Source organism: Ambystoma mexicanum, chromosome 13, assembly GCF_040938575.1.
Source record: "Ambystoma mexicanum isolate Mex_15411 chromosome 13, UKY_AmexF1_1, whole genome shotgun sequence".
NCBI lineage: Eukaryota > Metazoa > Chordata > Amphibia > Caudata > Ambystomatidae > Ambystoma > Ambystoma mexicanum.
In genome coordinates this window covers 396,709,762-396,722,828 of record NC_090938.1, presented here as the reverse complement: position 1 = coordinate 396,722,828, position 13,067 = coordinate 396,709,762, and the positions used below count along the sequence as shown (strand labels likewise).

The 13,067-nt window shown below is 42.0% G+C and overlaps 1 protein-coding gene across 6 annotated transcripts in view; it reads right to left on the bottom strand.

Annotated features, from left to right (window-relative positions):
- The window catches only part of TSSK4 (testis specific serine kinase 4), a 2,423,787-nt gene that overhangs the window by 2,328,032 nt on the left and 82,688 nt on the right, over positions 1-13,067 (bottom strand). The window contains exon 1 of one of the 6 annotated variants that reach the window (XM_069633970.1): positions 9,716-9,950. The exons of the other annotated variants lie outside the window; for them this stretch is intronic. The gene's annotated coding sequence lies outside the window, so the exon portion shown is untranslated. Of the gene's footprint in view, positions 1-9,715; positions 9,951-13,067 lie in introns of those variants that run through there. 6 annotated transcript variants of the gene reach the window in all.

Below are 13,067 nucleotides of genomic sequence, written 5' to 3'. Positions count from 1 at the left end.
AAGAAAGAAGTGTTCACAAAATGATAAGTCAGGATGTTGAGCACAGAACAAGGCGGGACTCTTGAGCACAGCACACTCCTGGGCTTTTCCAGCACAAGGTTACAGTTCTTTTTCCTCAATATCAGGACCGTCTGTGTCGAAGTCTCTTTTAAATGCAAAGTCTCTTGCTTCAGAGGGCCTGATATGCAATAAACAATAAAACAAAAAGATCCTTCTACTAATCTTACCGTCAGGCAATTATTCTTCACCCTTGGATCCCCCTCAGGCGGGCTCTGATCCTTCTCTTAACCTTAGCCCCCCTCAGACGGGCTCAGACCAACAACTCACTGTGGACATGCCTCAGTTGGGTTCACGTTTATCATGACAATGTTCACGGGTGAATTGCTCTTCATCCTAATTCGCAGGCATCCCTCAACCAGGTTCACATGTGGCAAAATAACACTTCATTTAGTTCTCACAATGCGGGATTCACTTACCTTAGCTTTACGCAGTCATCGCTCAGCCGGTTTCACATTTGCATTTCAATCACACTCTCTTTCTTTGTAGTATTCAAAAGTCTCAATGTCTTTTTAAACAACCATCTAGTTTAGTGAGGTCCCGCTCATCCAGGCTCAGAACTTCCTTCACCGGCTTCCTAAAGCACTTGCTAGTTCAAACAAAAACTTCCGAAGGGCAATCACGTCTCACTCAGTTATTTTCTGGCACAATGGTCCCCTCATCCGGGCTCAAACGCTAGTTTCACATTTCCCTTATTCAGATTTACACTTTCATATGTTCCTCAAAGAGTACTGTAAGGTGCCAAGGACTTCAATGGTACAAGGGTTTTGGCTTGACCCTTGTATGACCACCTTGACACCTCACGTCGGCCTCCCCTAGGGCCTCTTGGTACTTGTAGTTCCAACAACAACCACTGAAGACTTTCCCACTGTACAAAGGGTTGGCCTCGACCCTCGTATGACCACTTCGATTTCTCAATTCAACGCATTCTAATTGTTCAGGAGTGGGGCATCTGTCAGAGTTCTTGGATTGAGCGCCCACGTGGCGCCAGACCACTAACGGATTCCCATTTAGTTCAAACAAAAGACCTTTGTGCTTTAGTCTTCTTTCCTCATACAATGTTGCTCTTCACAACCTTCAGCCCAACACAGTCTAATCTATTATCAGCTCTTTCCCACTCACCGCATGTGCCGAACTCTGTTGGCATCTCATGCCTCTGGATTCAAGGACAGTACCACGATAGCAACCACTTCGCCCTGGCCATCAGTGCAAGAGGGTCCCATGTACTGCCGACATCCTTTGCACCATTAGCCAGCTACAATTCCCGTTCTTACGTTTCCCTTCTCGGAGGCTCCGCAGGTGTGGGTTGAAAAGGGCATGGGCAATTCCCTCCTCGTCGGCCTTTAAGGTCTCTCTGCCTTTCTGCTCTGTTTGAACTGCTGTCCTGGAATAGCGGCTTCCTTGTGCGTTTGGCCTTGCTCAGAGTGTGCTTTCATGCTCTGCCTTTTGTCCCTATTGGAAAAGGGAAGTCGGGTGTGTTTAATTCTCATCAATTGCCCGACTCTGTCTGACCCTTGTGTTGGGACATGTCAGGCATACGGCTCCAATGTTAGTCCGTCGTCTTTCGTTGTAATCGGTCTGTGAGAAAGTGTTTGTGTCGAGAAAGGGAGGGGGTTGAGTTTCTAGATATCCTATGGGGGTAGGATGGGGAAAAGGTGTCATAAGGAAGGGGAAAGGCTTCCAGCCACGTCACATTCAATTTTCCATGGGTTGGAGACGCTTCAATGCATCAGTGAGTCTACCCAGAGCCATTGAGGAACCCAGGGCATCCTGACAGGCATATGAACAGAAAGATATTTGAATACCAACCCAGTGAATTACAAACACAGAACTTGATCAAGTCCCCATACATATACCAATGTTGGGAAAATTGGAGCAAGTATTACCCGAAGCAAATGAATAGTAACGTAGATATAAAAAGGCAGAACTTGAACAAATACCCATATACGAGAGGTCAGTGTGGGAAAAGTTAGAACAAGTAGTACATCAAGCCAATGAAGTAGAAAGTACAGTGAATTAGCACAACTGTGTTGAATTAAAATGACAGTGAATTCAACAAGAAGTCCCGGTGAAAGAAACTCAAACAGTGAACATTGGGAGGCAAGCTACCTGGCAGGAGAGTACACCAGGGGATCTGTAAGACCCAGAAGGGATAAACTTATTGGTTTGAAAAGTATATGGTAAAAAAGTACACCAGAGATACTTTTGCCATCTTCATAGAATTATTTGAAAGAGACACTTTCGTCACCCTTAAGAAACTGTCATTTGAAAGAGAAATGTTTCCATTCGTAAGGAATTGTTGTTTGAAATTGACACTTTTGCTATCCTTAAGAATCTGTTATTTGGAAGAGACACCTTTGAAATCCTTAAGAAAATATTGTTTGAAAAGGACTCTTTTGCCATCATACTTAAATAATCCAGGGGAAGTGAAATCACCCTCTGGATCCATAGACTCCTCGTTGGAAAAGACAGTTTCTGTTGGATTGCATTACTTGCCTTAGTTGTGAACACTTTTTGCCAAATATAGGTCAGCTACATTTCCTTGCACTTTGTGTCCATTTTAGTGTGCGGGTCAGAGTAGTATGTTTTGGACACAAGAAAAGTTTATATGTTTGACGACGAGACACAGACTGATCCTTAATCTTAATTTTTTGGGTAGGGAAACTCTTTAGAATAGGGACAGAAAGGCTTCCATCTAATCCTTTTTGTTTAATCATTTTTTTTTTATTATTGTAAAATAGTTTTCAGTATCACCTTTCCGATACAATACAGTAAGTTAATATAAAAAAATAAAAAGATATATCCAAGTGAAATTAAAAAGCATCCGAATATTAACAATAAGAATAAAATGTTGTCAGATCACTTTCTTTCTAACAATCTTGACCGGCTTTTCACTGCTGATAACGTTCCATCCAACCTTCTCTATATGTTGTATCGTTATTCATCCTTTAATTGTTCTAAAGCCGCTTCCAGGAACTTCACTGTAGCATAGTTTGTTTTAGTATTTCGACAGCTGTATATCCATTCCCACCAATGTGCCGATTCTAAGTAATTTAATGCCTTTATTTGGTCGTAGAAGTAGGCGGTCCTCAGATATTTTAGTTTTGAACAAAAGAGAAGTAAGTGTTTCAATGTTTCGCTATCAGCTTTGCACAATCGGCATTCAATGCTATTTTGATGTTTCCCATATCTTTTTAGAGTTGTTTTATTGTGTAGCACATTTAAGCGAAATCTTAGCAGTAGATCTCTTTGTTTTAAGTGGGGACATTTTTTCCAGGTATAGCGGGAGTACATTCATGAGTTCCCAGTCCGTATTTAGCAGTGTGTGGCTTTTAGATTTCGCTCTTGCTTCTTCAGTTTTCTGCCTATCTCCTGGCCACAAATTTCTTTTTATCAGAATAGGATTGTCGATCAGTGTTTTTGTTGTGTTTCCTAGCTCTTTCACGGCCACGTCACATTCAATTTTCCATTCATCCAATATATGCTCTTTGTTTCCGAGCTCATACCATTTAAAATTGTGGGGGGCCATCGATTGCTATTGCCTTTCGATAAAGCCTCATCCTGTTCCAAGCTACCTGTGCCTGGAGCGATATTAGTCTAAGTTCATGGCGGATCACCGCTATTGGAATAGATTCGGGGAGCTTTAGTACGCGTTTCCAAAAATAGCTCTCCAGTAGGTTCCACGTCTCTGATTTTATTGCAAGGCAGGTTTCTCCTCCATAAGTCAGGGCAGGGGCCACTTTTTGTCTATAATAGGCAATAATAGGTTGCAAGGAAAACTTGCCATATTTTCTGTTGATGATCGAACCCTGATCTGCAAGTCTCTTTGCCTTCATTCTCAGATCATCAATCCAGGCTTTTTTGCTTTTTTGCGTACTTAATTGTACTCCTAGGTATTTTAGTTTGTTTTACTGGATTCAGATGTTTGCCATCTAATATTCATCTTTCATTTTGTGCATTTTTCTGTTTTCGATCTCCAAGGACCATAATTTCTGATTTGGCCCGATTTATTTTTAGGTCTTTGTTTGCCATGTATTTTTCTAGCAGATTTAAGGACTTTTGTAGGCCGATCTTTGTTTGGTCCAAAAGTATTACACCGTCGGTGTGAAGCAATCTGCCCACTTCACTGCAGTTTATTTTCGGTGGAAACAATGTCTTTGTATCTGTGATGTTTTTCATATCTTCGATGTAACTAAATAATGTTGCAGCCAAAGGGCAGCCTTGCTTCAGTTCTTTTTTTGTTTCAATTTTTCTTGACAGGTTGCCATTTGGTCTAATTTCACCATCACAGTCATGCCCGAGTAGAGTTCTTTAATTGCTCTTAGTAAGTCCTTAGGGCAACCACTCTGCATCGAGCTTGTTCCACAACCGAACTCGATCAATACTATCAAAGGCCTGCTGTAGATCTATACTGGCCATGTAGATCTTTGCCTGATTTTGTGGTGCTTGTTCTTTTAGTATGCTTATCAGGAACAAATTAAGACTACATCCGACTTGTTCCACAAATCCAGACTGACATCATAGGCGTTTGACTCTTTGATTTTTTTTTTATCGTCTTGGGAGAAGACTGGCAAATATTTTCCCAATGCAGTCGAGCAGAGCAATTGGGCAGTAGTTTGTAGGTAGCGTGTGTGGACCTTTTTAAAAATGGGGACCACAATAGCGCTCTTCCAAGAGTCGGGCACTTTTCCCACTTTCACTATTTTTTCTAACAGCGTTTTGCAAAATTCAGCCCATAAATCTGGATTTTCTTTTAATACAGCGTTGGAAATGCCATCTGGCCCTGGGGCTCGTGATGCACTTGCTTTTTTTATGAGGTTTTCGATTTCATTTCGTTCAAACACTATGTTCCAAGGTTCTGTGGTGTTTCTGACTTCAACTAATTGTTCTTCACTGTTTTTAATATCGAAAAGGGTTTTAAAGTGGTTTATCCACACATCTTCTGTGATTGGATTTATCATCAGGCACAGATCTTTTCCCCATTTTCTCCATTTAGCAGCTGACAAAGATTTCTGCTGTTCATGCTTCTTGTTGCTCGTATGTTTTCCGCATCATTCTGTTTGGAGTATTGCTTTATGTGATTTTTGGCAGATTTTGTAACGTTGTTTCCTTTTTCGTAAGGCCTCCTTTTTTTCTCGTACCCCATGAAGTTTTCAACAGCCGCAAGTCTTTCCTCAATTGTTTTTTCTGTTCTGCTACTTCTTTGTCATATACATGAATCGCTTTGAAATTTGGTTTTGAGGTTTCAGTTTGTCTTTCCTTGTATGCGGTCATTATCTGAGAGTAATCTGCTGAGTTTATTTCTCTAATTTGCCATCCTTTTAATTCCCTTGTTAGCTCTGGTACATCTTTAGCTATTGTTCTGTTTCAGCCGGATTCCAGTTGTAGCTTCTCCCTCCATAGGGTTTTTGATCATTTTCATTTCTTTCTGTTGTAGCTACCACTGGATCATGGTCGCTGTGATCAACCCTTTGAACTTTCAAGCTTAGGATCTGATCTGGCATGGTTCCAGATGTAAAGATGTAGTCAAGTGTTGCTGCCGTCATTCCATTTGACCAGGTATGAAGTGGAGGAACATCTCCTCTTACGTTGCCATTTAGTCTATGTATCGCTCTGTAGTCCGTTTCTCCCATCCAGAGGGCCCCTCTGAGGCTTTGTCTGGTCGTATATTTCTATTTAAACTTTTCCTTTGCCCAGTCTTCTTCAAAGCAGTTTGCGTTTAAATCTCCGCAAATTATGATTTGTATATTTGGGTATTTTTCAGAGAGCCGATCGATCCACTCAGTTATTTGATCCATGAAGAGGTCATCTTCCTTGTCTGTTGGCTTCCAATACACGTTTATCAGCAGAAGACTATTTTATTTTTTTCAGTGTGGTTTGATAATTCAATTATCGTTATTTGGATACATATTTATGGCTTCTAATACAGACATGTCTTTCCCATTTTTCAACATCGTTAATAGGCCGGCAGAAGGTCTTCCACGAGGGCCTACTTTCACTGGGTTTAATAAAACGATGTATCCGTCGAACAGTGGCGTTTCAGTTAGCCACGATTCTTGGATGCATATTTTTTTCAAGATCGTCTAGGCACTCATGTTTTTCATTGAATAGGTGCTTAAAACCCCTAGTGTTCCAGCTACTGATGTAGCCGGAACAATCTTTATCGCATCCTAGGCTTTCGTCTGTTTCGCCAATGATTTGGCAGCACAGTTCCATTCTTCCTGTTCTTCTGACTGGTTTGTAGTAGTATTGTTTTGTACACCGGGTGAGTTTCTGCCCTTATTGGTAATTTTGATCTTGTTCAAAACCGCTTTGTCTCACAGCATCCCGTAATGGCTTCCTCATCTTCCTGACCACTCTAATTTATTTCGTTTGCACTTATTGCTGGATTGAGGGTGTTTAAGTCTTTGTCCATTGTCAGGTTCCAGATAGAGGGGCTCAGTGTCTTTCTTTCTTCTTGAAATTGTCTGATTATCTCACTCACATCTTGCACTCCACAGCTCTTGATGATACACCCCAAAGCTATAAATTCATCATTGGCTTCTAACATTAATTTTGCAGTTGCCGTTGAGGTCAGAGTCAGTACCTCTTGGTCATTTTTGTTCTCTAAGGGGGAGCTCAACATATGTATATCTATTGGGCACAGTGATGCAATATACTGTAATCATTTCATTATAGTCGACCGATTTAATACGAGTTCATCTTTTGCGTGTGTGATCCTTTCTAGTTTTATTTCAGGATCAGGATCAAAGGTTACTCTTTTTTTTGTGTTTTGATCACAGTTTTTATTCCATCTTGAGTTCCCATTATTCATGAAGTGCTCTTTCCTTTGTGTCGTGACATTTTAGGCTGTGTTATGAGTGAGCTTAATATGTTTTTACAATCAAACAAGTCAGTTGGCGCAATATTTTTGTTTTTGCATTTTTCCACTTACTGTCATGAAAGGTATATTGGTATCATTCACAGATATTTTTCGTGAATGGTCTCCTTTTTCAAGTATATTAGGGAACGCAAGAACCTTCCGCTGTGGTCCTGGGCTTTCATCTTCGTCTTCATCTTCATATACTGACAGCTGTGAAAGCGCTTGAATACTTTAGTCGTGTTCACTAGCTTCGTCATCTGATCTCGAGGCATCTGTTAGAAATACTCCTTTTGTTGTTTTTTTGTTTGCTTGATTTATTTTTACTGATGGCTGCATTTTGGCTGGTTCCGGAAATATTTTTGGCAATGGGCAGGGTAATTTTTTGCAGGAAGTTCTTGGTCCCGCTGTTTTTCAACCTCTCTTGTATTTTTATGTTTTTAGTTTTGCATAAATGTTTACCACTACAAGTTTGTATTGGATTGTCAGCGCTCTTTAATTCAAAAATCGAGAAGAGATTATTTGTGCTCACTTCATTTTCAGTCATTATTTTCCGTTTTTTAGAGTGACTGGCTTCTGCAGACATGGCTACTGACTCTGCTGCTAGGCTTGTTGGTTTCTTTGCCATCTGCACAGGTATCTGCGCTATGTCAGTGCTGCTAGTTGAAGCAGCATTTGTCTGTGCAGCGTCATTTGAAATCGGGACTTCACTATTTTGTATACAGATCTCGCTTTCGCAGTTTGCTGTAAGGTCTATAGGCTAGGCCTTTTGTGGACTTGGCTCATCTGTTTCATTTCCTTTTTCCTTTGGAACCGTGACCTCTGAGATGTGTTTTTGAAAGCGAGATGCAATATCCCTCACACCCTCTAAAAAGATTGGTCAGAATTTGCATCTTGCAACAAGTCAATAAGTGATTTATGAACAATTCCATCCATTTCTTTCTCTTCCTCGTTTTTTCGTTTTTCTTTTAATGCTTCCATTACCGATTCCACATATATCATCTTGGTGTTCATTAGTGCAAGGAGAGTTGACTGATCTTTGTATGTGTAACACAGGGATTCATATAACTTAATGTAAGGAGCAAGTGTAATCGCCACAGCCGTAGTTATTGACTCTTGTAGCTCCTATGCCCATGTTCGTTTCTATTCCATGTTGACGACTAGTGAACATTCGTCTGTGGGTAAAGGATTGTCCCGCTTGTCTCCGTTTTTTTGAATCCCATCTATTACTTTCACTGTCCTTAGATTCTGATTCTGTATCATCATTTCTCTCATTACGTATGGTACTGTTTCTTTGGTTCTGGATTCTCTCTTGCTTATCAGCCGTGAAATTTTGAGTAAGCGTTTTCCTTGCCTTCGGCATAGCTCTCAACTCACCCGCTTTTGGCGGGTGTTACCCGCCTTGCAAAGGGCTGACTCACCCGCCAAGCCTCCTGCACGCCCATTCATTCCAATGGGCGTCTCACCCGCCAAAAACAAAATCGGGTGATTTCACCCGCCTTTGCGAGACAAATGGTTGAGAGCTATGCCTTCGGGGTATCGAGCTTGGGTCTTTTTGCCTCCCATGAACCAATTTCATTTTCTGCGTCTGATTTCTTTGATAGTTTCCGTGCAGTATCGGTGCAGCAGAGGTTCTCTTTCATTACAGCATGCTTTGCAGATGGCTCTTGTGCTGGTAATGCTGCTGTGATGGACTGGGTGCTCCAATTGGCAGGATCGTGGGTCTCTGTATTTCGCGTCCAATATAATGTGCACTATTGATTTTTTCTTTCATGGCTTGCATTGATTCGGCAGGATGGGAGTCATGAGATTTTGGGTTTAATTGCTCTCCAGATGTCAGTATTGACCCAGTCAGAAGGTCATCATCTGGTATTTCTTTAGTTGGTTCATTAGCTTTTGGTCCGCCAAAAGCTAGGCTCTCAATTTCGCTTCCTGCACTAATGTTAGCTATTTTTGTCATTTTTTCCAAGAGAGGCCCCAGGAACTCTAACGAACTGTTCTTTGGGATTGAAGTGCCACTTTAGAGATCCAAAATCCGAAATGGAATCACTCTTTTTGGTGGCTGTTTTCCCTTGCAGTTTCTCTCGTGGCCTTATTGCATCCCATGTTTTGTGTGTGCTTCCTGGCTCAGGATTCACTCCAGTCTGCATGCTTTTGGCAATCTGCATCTCAAGCGGTGTTCCGTTTTCTTTTCCTACGTGTTCAACCGGATGGGGGGCTTGCAGCAAGGGGGAAACAAAGGCTTTGTAAGCACTTTCCTCCCCATTCTTTTCGTTGTGCGCTGCAAGCTTTTCCCTCTCTACATCTCGTGTCTCGCACGGTGTAAAGAAGGCATCTCCAGCACCCAGGTCCACGCTTTTCAGCAGTTTCTCACATCCCTGTGTTGTTCCAGACTGTGCAGGTGAAGGAGGCGGGTGGGGAGATTTTCTATTTTCTGTCATGAGCTCTGTAGTCAATGAAGGTAGCTCGCACTCCTCGGCACAGTCTATTTCTTGCACTGCTCTTTGGGGGAGATCACACATGGTGGGGGAGGCGTTGGGGTTTGTAAGTGCGATTGCGCTTTGGCCGTTTGGGCATTTTTTAATGTTTAACGTCTAATGAGTGGACGTCCTGGGTAAATTCATAGCATTTTTTTCCATTGCTAATTGCGCTACAAATGTCATTTATCATTTGGCTAGAAGGAGGTAATGGCATACACAGCGTTACCGTTTCCCCGAATAAAAGTCTACAGACTACAGCCTTTGTGGGTTTTGGTATGTGCATTACCGTGTGTTTAGCTTGTGATTCAATTAGACGTACCTGAATACGTGTACGTTGGCCAGCGGGCTCGGCATCCATTTCCATATTTCACAGAGTTTGTGAGGCTGGCACAACCGCTCCTGACCACTCCGCGAACACTCAGCAAACGCTCTGCGTCCGGAGGTGGGCTGAAAAGCTGAGGCTCTAGTTGTGGCTGAAGACAGACTCTGGGTCAGGTCCAAGAGTGAAAGACAGATCGAGAGGCAGCAGCAACACAGGGTCCAACCTCCAATCTCCAAAGACTCAGCAAACACTCCGGATTTAATTAGGATGTTTGATGTTGAAAACAACTTTGTGTCTGCCTCATTTCCGACGCCTCACATACCCCGCTGCCCACTTAATTGCTATGGTCTCTAATTCGATAGCAGCATAATTACATTCCGGAAATACTCATTTTCAGGAAATATACAGTACAGGATGCCCAGTACCTTCATATTCCTGTGATAATACTGCTCCTAGTCCAGCTTTTGATGCATCTGTTCATAAAAGAAATTATTTCTCGAAATTAGGGACTTTTAGCACAGGTTCACTACATATGATAGCTTTTAGGGTGTCAATGCAGGCCTGATCTTCTATTTGCCATTTTAGTTTTTTAGTTTCTGGGGTTTGGTATCCTTTAGTTTAGCCATTAGGGGGAGGTGGTGATGGAATCGTTTGGGATAAACCTTCTGAGTACTCAACCAACCGTAGAAAAGCTCATAAATCCTGCTTTGTTTTTTTTTTTTTTTTTTTTTTTTTGCTTTTATCATTTTTATGATTTTGCAAAATTGCTGTTACGTTTCATTTCTTTCCACTTAATTTCCTTTTTCTTTTTTTCGATTGTTTATTTCTTGTTAGCCCGTCCGTTTGTGGGTTTTTTCAGTTAGCTGTTCGATTCAGTTCGATTCAGTACTATTCACTGACGTTGACCAAACCTTTCTTTGCGCATTCCTCCAGCGCGGCATTGAGAATTTTGGCTGTTGCTATAGACCACGTGGTCCGTGAGCCACTCATTAAGCGGGACCACCACACCTCTTCATCGTACTGTGAAAAGGATTTTAGTAGAGGACCTAAGAACGCTCTTCTCCATTTGATGGTCTTAGGGCAACTCATGAGAAGGTGTTTCACTGACTCCTTTTCGGATTGTGTATTACACAGTCGACAGAGGTTTGAGTCAGAAAGGCCTCTTATGGCCCGTATTTCGTTGGTAGGCAAAAGATTCAATCTCGCCCTTAAAAGGGTTGAGCGGAGAGCTCTATCCGGAAATGTTTTGATTATTTCAGGAATCGCATCCAATTTTTTAGGTTGAGACGGAAGATGTTTTAGAAGTTTGTTCTTTTCGGCCATTGTGTGGGTTTCAACCCAGTCCTCTTGGTCCATTTTTTTTTTTACTTTGACTGGGTTACCAATCAATGTCTCTTTTGTGCATGCGATGTTCTCAAGAATAGCTCTTTGTTTAGACGCCCATGTGGACAGCATCTTGCAGGTGTTGCTGCTCATTTCTGTATTTGACAGGTTGTATAGCGGAGGGGACTTAGGCATAAGTATTTTCCTAAATAGTAACATTTCTCCTGCCTCTTTGGCTGCTTTCAGCGATCGAAGACCTAGCTCCCTTCTGATACCTGCAATCGGTGCCGAGTTTGGAAGCTGGAGGACCTTCCTCCAGAAGTACCCCTCCAGTTTACCCCATAAAGCCCTCGGGAGGGTAGGAAGGGCATCGCCTCCGTAGACCAGGCAAGGAACTACCTTACCCTTGTAGAATTTGAGCACCGGTATCAACGAGAAGCGTCCGAACTTCCTATCTATGATCATCGCCTGTGTTGTTAGTTTTCGGGTTTTGTCCCACAGATGGTGCTGCATGGCGAGTTCAGATTTGGAGCTGTCAATCATTACGCCGAGATATTTATAGGTTTTAATACTCTCCAAGGGTACTTTGTCAATGTTCCACCTTGATTTTTTTCTTTGCTTCTTTCCCTGGCATTTTTCTATTTTCAAGATTTTCGTCTTCTCCTTATTGATTTCCAAGTTGTTAGCGGATATATACGAGGCCAAGTTGTTAAGTTGCCTTTGTAGACCAATTTCTGTTTGATCGAGAAGGATAATATCGTCGGCGTAGAGAAGCCTGGCTAAAGGTGTTTGGCCAATTTTAGGTGGAAAACATCTTATCTGGCTTGCGCTTTCTTTGAAGTCCCCCATAAAGGAGATAAACAGGGCCGGTGCAAGGGGACAGCTCTGCTTTACTCCTCTGAAGGTCGGTATGGCTTCAGAAAGTAACCCTTGACGGTTCAATTTTACTCTTATAGAAGTTTCTGTATGGAGAGCTTTAATCGGTGCCAATAATGATGGCGGGCAGTTCCATGTAGATAGTTTGTTCCATAGCAGCTCTCGATCGACCTGGTCAAAAGCCTGGGTAAGGTCTATGAAGGCTAAATAGATCCTCCCGGATCCTTCGATCACTTTGCTTTTCAAAATGCTGAGAATCAATATGTTGACTTGGGTTCCGCAGTTTTTCATAAAGCCTGCTTGGAAGGGATCGTTACATTCAGCTGATTTGGCCCATGATTGAAAGCTTTTTTGGAGAAGCGACCCGTAGATCTTTCCAATAGTGTCCAACAAGGCGATTGGGCGGTAATTGACCGGGGCTGACCTGTCCCCTTTCTTATATATGGGGGCAACAACTGAAGTAGACCAGGATTTCGGAATTGATCTAGACAGAGTACAGTTCTTGAACACTTTGCTAATAAGCAAGGCCCATTCTGCGGGATGGTTTTTTAGGTCGATGTTCGTAATTCCGTCGGGGCCCGGCGCTCTGGATGGTTTTAGCCTTTTTATGGCTAGCCTGATGTCGTCAATGTCAGAAAGATCCTCCCAGACATTATTTGCAACTGGCGATGTTCTGTTCTTAACATTCGTCTCAGGGGATTTGAAAATGGACGAGAAGTGGGATATCCATGCTGCCTCTCCAACACAATTTGATGTTGTAAATGAAATATCGGTGCTGTCTTTTTTTTTATCAGTTGCCAAAACGCTCCCGAATTTTTGTCTGCTAATTTCTTAAGCATTTCTGCGGCGTCCTTTTGATACAAAGCAAATCGATGGAATCGTAACCAAGCTTTATAGGTTTTTTGCTCTTGGATATAAAGTTTCACAGCGTCAGTCGTTCTTAAGTTTGTCGCCTGTCTTTTCAATTTTCGGAGCTCTCGTCTTTTAAGTACTAATTCTCGGTTGTACTCGTGAAAAGGATTAATTGCAGTTCTTTTTGTTTGAGTTTTAGAATAATATGGAATTAGCAGAGGTTGGTAGTCTGCTAGATGGTTTAGAGGATCCACTTCTCTATACTGCTGCCTTTCATACGCACTTGTCAGTTCTCTAA